Below are 7,500 nucleotides of genomic sequence, written 5' to 3'. Positions count from 1 at the left end.
CGAACCACGAACACGAACACCTAACACCTAACACCTAACACCTAACACCTAACACCTAACACCTAACACCTAACACCTAACATGAACACGAACACGAAGCACAAGCACAAACACAAACACGAACGAACCACGGTGCATGAACTACGAACGCACAAGCCGCGAACCGCGAACACGAACGAACCACGAACACGAACATGAGCACAAACCACGAACATGAACAGAACACAAGCGAACCGCGAACCTGCCTGACCACGAACCACAGAACGAACCGCGAACCACAGAACACAAACACAAGCCTGACACAAACAGACCTGACGACATGAACAGAACCGCCCGCACACAGAACGAACCACGAACACGAACGAACGAACATAGGCACAAACCACGAACATGAACAGAACAAACCTGCGAACACAACCACAGACACAAGCACGAACCACGAACCACGAACCACGAACAGACCACAAACCTGAACATGAACACAAACCACGAACATGAACAGAACATGAACCGCGAACCACGAACAGGTTTCGAACATGAGCACAAACCGCGAACATGAACACGAGCCGAACAGAACCGCGAACCACAGAACCGAACATGAGCACAAACGAACATGAACAGAACACGAACATGAACCGCGAGCCAGTTCGAACCAACGAGCAGCGAGCATGAGCACAAACCACGAACATGAACCACGAGCCTGAACAGACGAACGAACCGAACGAGCACGAACCACGAACACAGAAACCAGCGAACATGAACCACGAACACGAACAAGAGGAACACGAACAAACCACGAACCACGAACCGAACCACGAACCACCCGAACGGACCACGAACCGAACGAGCTTGAGCCTGCCCTGGTACAAACACTGCTGGCGTGGCTGAGAGAATAACTTGTTTACACCAGGGCCACCAGCACACCTCAGCGTCTCTCAGTGACATTTTCACACATGGGGGGAGTGTGTGTGTGTGTGTGTGTTGGGTGGAGACAGAAGGGAGAAAGAGAGACACAGAGACACTATGAAAGAGAGGTGGAGTGAGAGGGAAAAGACCTAAGGATAAGAGAGAGACAGATAGTGTGACTGTGTGTGTGTGTATCTTTGTGTGTGTGTGTGTGTGTAAGAGAGAGAGAGAGAGAGAGAGAGAAAGAAAGAGATGAAAAGACAGATAAGACAAGACAGAGTGTGTGATGGGTGATGAGAGAAGTGAGAGAAGGAGCATGTGGGAGTAAGTGACAGAGACAGACAATGAGAAAGAGAAAGGGTGATAGAGAAAGCAAGAGTTTGACAGATAGACTGATGGTAGGAATGAAAGAGAGGCAGAGAGCCTGAATGGGAGAGAGAGAAGGAACGGGAGAGAGTGAAATAGAAAGAGAGAGAGAGAGATGGAGAGAGATGGAGAGAGAGAGAGATGGAGCGCTGGGAAATCTGTTGATCTGTTGTGGATGTGGAACTCTGAAGTTCTAGTGGGAGAGAGCTCTGCTAGCCTTTGAAACTGGAGCTGGTGAGATGAGCTCCCAATTCACTTTCTGCATACATTATTCAGTTTAATAATAGCCACACGTCTCTGTGACAAACAAACCAAACACAGGTCAGCAGACATCGATCACACCCCTAATCTGCACCCATTTAAGAAACTGTAATTGGCTTTGAAGTGACTTGAGTGAAATATTTAAGCGGCTTTAGCCTAGCAATCAATCACTTTTCTTAAAAAAGCCAATTAAGAACATTATACGGTGGTCTGCAACCCTATAATCTGGTTAAGTCCTCCAGCTAAAAACGGATTGTGTGATCCCCAGTCAATGGCCATGTCTGGTAAACTCCACTTGATTAAATGAATGATTGAGTGACTGAAGTAGCGGAGACAGTGTTCAATATTTGAGCAAAGACGATGAGGAAATGAAGAAAAGAAGCACATGTCTTTGTGTGTTTTGGCGGCTGGGACAATCCATCAAAACACCAAAAAGATAGATGAGAGAATAATTCATTTTCTTTGACAACAGAGGACAACCAAGAATATCCCAAAAGAAACTGGGACATCTGTACACAGGAGGTGATGTGTCTTTGACTGATGATTTCTTTCCGTCTCTCTCTCGTTCTCGCTGTGTCTCTCGTAAGGGAGAAGAGGGAAAGAGGAAGTCGGAGGATAATCCCTTTTTAAATTCCAAAATGTGATGGCTTTAATGTCCGGAGAAATGACACTCTCCTAAAAAACACAACTGATTGCTATTTCCCCCTTGCGGGGGTCGTCCAGATTTTAACAGTCATGAGCAGCAGATGACTTAAATGTTCCGCAGATGAAATTTTCCATGGGATGTAATTTGAGGGCCTCTCTCTCTTTCACACACACCAACACACACACACACACCAGTGATGTAGTACTCGAGTCCGGTCTTGAGACCGATTTCTGCTTTCTCGGACTCGACTCGGACTTGTTCCTTCAAAGACTCGGTCTTGACTCGGTCTCGGACCACAGTGGGAAGAGAAGGACTCGTAATTTCAGACCGAGTCCTCGAGACCAGCGCATTTTTTTATGTTCATATATAAAAAAAAATGAAAATGAAATTTCACAGCGGCCACGTCTTTGCCCCTTGCGTTGGCGTTGGTGCCCCCTTCTTTCAATATTCTGCTTTGCGTCCGTTTAATAGCGATTTTTATTTAGCCTATAGCCTGTCAAAATAATCACAGCGCAAACTAATTCAGTCTTACACAGTGGAGAAAATGACAGCGCATGGCAAGACAGAAAGTGCGTCCAAACTCACCCATTCTTCTCAGTTGAAATACTTGCAATCGTTAAGCCTACTCATCACACAGACACATGTATCACATCACATGAAAGAGCTTTTTCTCAGCTTTTAAACGATGTTAGCCGCTAATTGATGTGGTGAACGGTTCGCGAGAAAAGTAAATGTGTTTAAATCGTTCTTCATGATTTCATAACAGGCCAAATACAATAAATGTTACAAATATTGCCTAGATATAGGTAAATATTAAAATCAGAGGATATACAGCTGAGTAAGAGTTTGTGAAAGGAGTCTTAATGATCAAAAAATGCTAAGCATGCATCTAGGCTATTTGAGTTTCTTAAAGCTGAGCTGTGCTTAAACTGTTAAATACATGATTCCATTACAGGCCAAATATAAAATAAATATAAATATTAAATATAGCCTAGACATCTAAATATTAGATGATCAGATGATTTACAGTTCTATGTAATATGTCATGTTTCATGTTTTTGTAATGTTTCATACAGTGATGCAGGTCTACTGCTGTGAATAGGCTAAATACAACTTTGATTATTTTTATAGCCTACTACTGTATAGTTAACTTTGGCCTTGGTGCCCTGACATGTGGCCTTTGTGCCTCCCACCAAATATGCCCAACTGAAGACCAAGTGGCCTTGCCCCTAAAATGGTGAAATTCCAAGCCTGGGCCTAACTGTTGATTATTAATTGGGGTGATATTAAATCATGAATATGAAAACTGACATGTTTTATGGTCTTGGTCTCGACTTCGGTCTCGACTCTAAAGGACTCGGTCTCGACTCGGACTTGCTTCCTCAAAGACTTCGGTCTTGACTTCGGACTTCGACTGTATTTGAAAACCAACGGACTCGGTCTCAACTCGGTCTCGACCCTTCAAAGACTCGGTCTTGTCTCGGACTCGGCATAGGCGGTCTCGTCCCCATCACTAACACACACACACACACCCCTCTCTCTCCCCTTGAGGGGCAGAAAAGCCACTGAAGCAAAGTGCATCAATCTCAGAGCTGACCATGAAATCATCTATCTGAGCCACGCTCTCTGAAATCCCGCTGATAGAGTTTTAGAGACTGGCAGGATTATAACACATGCCCCCGCACCCTTGCACAACACCCCTGGACACCTCCTTTGACCAACCCCCCCCCCCCCCAAAACCATCGCCCCACCACTTCCTTAAAACCCCCCAGAGCTCTTACCATTCCACAGATGGATACAATATACTGCCGGACTTAACACCCAGCCATCTCCTCGAGGGCAGGGGTTTAATAAGCCTGCTCACGAACCATCGATCGGCCAGCGCGATAGCATAACGCTGCGCATTATATGATTGATATCTCACTTCTGCATGAGAGCGCTCCGAAACCCGTGCCACACGCTCGTGGCGAGGCAATCACCATGGCCACTGGCGGTCATGGTTACAGACAGTGGGCACTTATCTGTGCCGCTGCCACGGGCTAACTGCCAGTAATTCCCCTCCAGCTTGGATGGGCAGATAGCCTCCTGACCATTTCAAAACACAATGCAGTGATCTGAGGAGCAGCTCTCATGCGCTTTTTCATCAAATCCTTTAATGCCGCACCGCCACCACCCCCTCAACCCCCCCACCCAACACACACAACCCACACCCCCACCCCGCCCAACACACACACCCCACACCCCCACCCCGCCCAACACACACACCCCCAATCTTCTTCCTTCCTTCCCGATAGACTCCTGACAGAAGATCAGGAGGCTTTGAGGCTCCGGCAGATGTTGACGCCTGTGGCTGAAATGTCAAAGGTCACCAAATCACTTCTTCCTTCGCGGCATGGACCCACACGGAAGGCTTAAAATTGGGAGCGGCTGGATGCTGCAGTGGAGGAGGCTAACCCTCTTATCAGGAACTTATCAGTGCATTTAGAAAAAATAAATATATAAACCCCGACTCGGAATAATGAAGCGCATGGCGACCGACTTTCATCCTAATATCGTCCTAATCTTGCGCTCGCTCCTGATGTGAAAGGGGAATTCAGGCTAGATTGTCCTGCACAGCAGCCCCCTCAGCTCTGCCACTTTGATGGCGCGCTAGCATCCAACTCACAGGGGAAAAAACCCTTAAAATCTCATCCATAAACATATCTTTTTCTCTTCCTCAAAAAAAAAAAAAAACGAGCCATAGACTTTGTAAACACACTGACTCCCATCTCATGTGAGGCGAAACACTGTGAAAACAACACACCACACGAGAACAAAGAGAGAAAGAGAGATGCTAATCGTGCTAATCAGGCTAATGAGTCCGCCTCTGTTTGGCTTTCATGATTAGCGTCGAGACAAAGGTGCTTCATTAAAGTCTACAGTCAAGAGGCTGCATAATATTTCACCAGGTTATATAAGAGCCGGGCGCGTTCCCGCGCGACATGAGCCAGGAATAATTGTGGATAAACATGTGGCACGTGCGATGTTCTCGATTGTTTGTTGAATGTTTACGTCCTTCTCGGCGCTGCTCTCTGACAGTAGGCGTTGGTTTAAATGTCAAAGTACAAAAAAACTGGCAACACACCCTGCCGGGAATGGCTGCCGCACCACGGAGGCACGCAAACCCACTGACATTAAAGCAAGGACAAACCCCATACACGTTGCACACACAGACACACACACACACACACACACACAGCCAGACAGCCTCACACACCTAGATGCACAGCACTCTCTCAGCACCCTCTCCCTTCCACTGCTGGACTTTTCATAGGAAGATTCTGTGCTAAATTTGGATCCCCACTAGGCGCAGATATCAACTGTCCTCCTGTTTGCAGCCCCATAGCAGATGTGCAGGTTAGACCAGTCAACAGGATTCAGCAGGAGTCAACACCGCTGCGCTCTCACTAATTCTAATTCGTCACTGGACCTGGGGAGAGATAACTATAAATCCACCATGAATTAAAGAAAAAAAGGGTTGGTGGGGGGGAGAGAATCCTCCAGGGCAAAACAAACACACACACACACACACACACACACACACACACACACACACACACACACACACACCGCCTGCTACCTTTGGATAATCTGAACCACCAGCCCATGGGTGTCTGTGGGGGCCCCTCTCTCCCGCTTGCTGTTGGCCTGCAGACGCCTCTCAAGGGCACCCAGGGGGAGACCACTGGAGAAAATCACCAGTCCTCCGAGGCTCCGTGGGGTGCGGATGGGCCCAACACTAATCAATCAGACGCTCCGCTGCCTTCCTGCTCAGACCATGGACCTGGAGCAGGGCCTCTTTCTCTCTCTATCTCTCCCGCTCCCTGTCTCTCCCTCTCCCTTTCTCTCTCTTCCTTTCTCTCCCACTCTTCCTCTACTTCTTTCTCTCTTTCTTGCTCTTTTTTCTCTCTCTCTCCCTGTCTCTCTAATTCCCTCTATTTCACTCCTCCACCCCCTCCTTTCTACCTTTTATAGGATCAGATTTTCCAATGCAAAGGCTGTTTTCTTTTTGTTTTTACATTTCCTCAATATTGACTTCCTTTCGCGCCCTCTCAACCCCTACCTGCTCTCTTGTTTTTGAAGCTGCTCGGCGGTCAAGAGAATTTCTGAGGTCTTCTTCTCAGGGGGTATCAGGTAACTTGTGAGAAATGCGTGGTATGCTCAAAATCCAATCGCTGAAATAGATTTCTTTACGTATGAATGTAAAAACCTCTTCAAGATGAGTACATACATACTCTCGATACATTTTCAAGTGGATGACATTAAGGTGCTGGGTTTCAAAATAGTGAATCTAGTCAATACTTAAGACACACTCTCAGTCACGAATCATCTCTTGAAATACTACTCATTCTCAACGGTAAATTAGCCTCCTTTTTCCATCCTTCTTGACATATAATCTTTTTGAGTCATTCCACGATGAAGAGCAATCCAGGTACACCAAACTGGGTGAGAATGAGGAAGGATGTGTTTAAAAAGCCTTTATTGTAATTGTATTGTGAAACTATTTTTGAACGTTAAGCCCTGAAGAAGACCAGTTTGGTGGAAACATGTTGGCTTTTTAATCTGTATGTGTATGTACATTATAATAAAAGCTTTTTAAAGGCATCCTTCCTCGATTGGATATTTACTTAATTCACAGAGCTACCAGTCGTTTTAATAATCTTTTGAGTCTTTTGGGAATTCCATCACTTTACATTCTCCAAGTGTGTGTGTGTGTGTGTGTGTGTGTGTGTGTGTGTAATCCTCTTACCTGTATTGTGCTGCTGCTCTGCCATAGGTTCCCACACAGGATGAGGCCTGTCAATCACTGCCTAAGCACCTCCCACTAATGGATGGGGAGCCAATGACAGACCTGCAGGGAAGAAATCAGTACCATATTCAGAAGATGACATGTGTTCCTTGACAACTCTTTGTAATTAGTTACTGTAAGAAATAGAACTTTAGCCAAGTGAAGACACCTTTATATTTCAAAACGACTGCTAAGGACTGTCAAGGACAAGACATAAAGTAGTCTTTTAATCTTCTACAATGACCAAATCTGCAGATGCATTGCACTAAAAAGAGTTAAAAGATTATGCCCATTGTGATAACATCTTCCCTGTTAAATGACTGGAAGGCTGTTTCAGTGTTCATCAGCCAGAGCTGACAGAGTCCAGGGAATGGCCTGAACACACAAAATTAATTACGGTGAGTCAGAAGGGTCAAATTCACATTTAAGAAACACAATGACACACAATTGTGTGCTCTAGCAAGACTGCACATTTCTTTCCAAATTTGACATT

General features: G+C 45.8%; 1 protein-coding gene across 1 annotated transcript in view; it reads right to left on the bottom strand.

The window, feature by feature from the left end:
* Positions 1-7,500, bottom strand: part of LOC125299794 (leucine-rich repeat and fibronectin type-III domain-containing protein 2-like) — a 111,071-nt gene that overhangs the window by 28,812 nt on the left and 74,759 nt on the right. Inside the window, 1 exon segment of the mRNA XM_048251235.1 lies at positions 6,969-7,070. The gene's annotated coding sequence lies outside the window, so the exon portion shown is untranslated.

This window comes from Alosa alosa, chromosome 8 (assembly GCF_017589495.1).
Source record: "Alosa alosa isolate M-15738 ecotype Scorff River chromosome 8, AALO_Geno_1.1, whole genome shotgun sequence".
Classification (NCBI taxonomy): domain Eukaryota; kingdom Metazoa; phylum Chordata; class Actinopteri; order Clupeiformes; family Clupeidae; genus Alosa; species Alosa alosa.
This window is presented reverse-complemented; position numbering and strand designations above follow the sequence as displayed.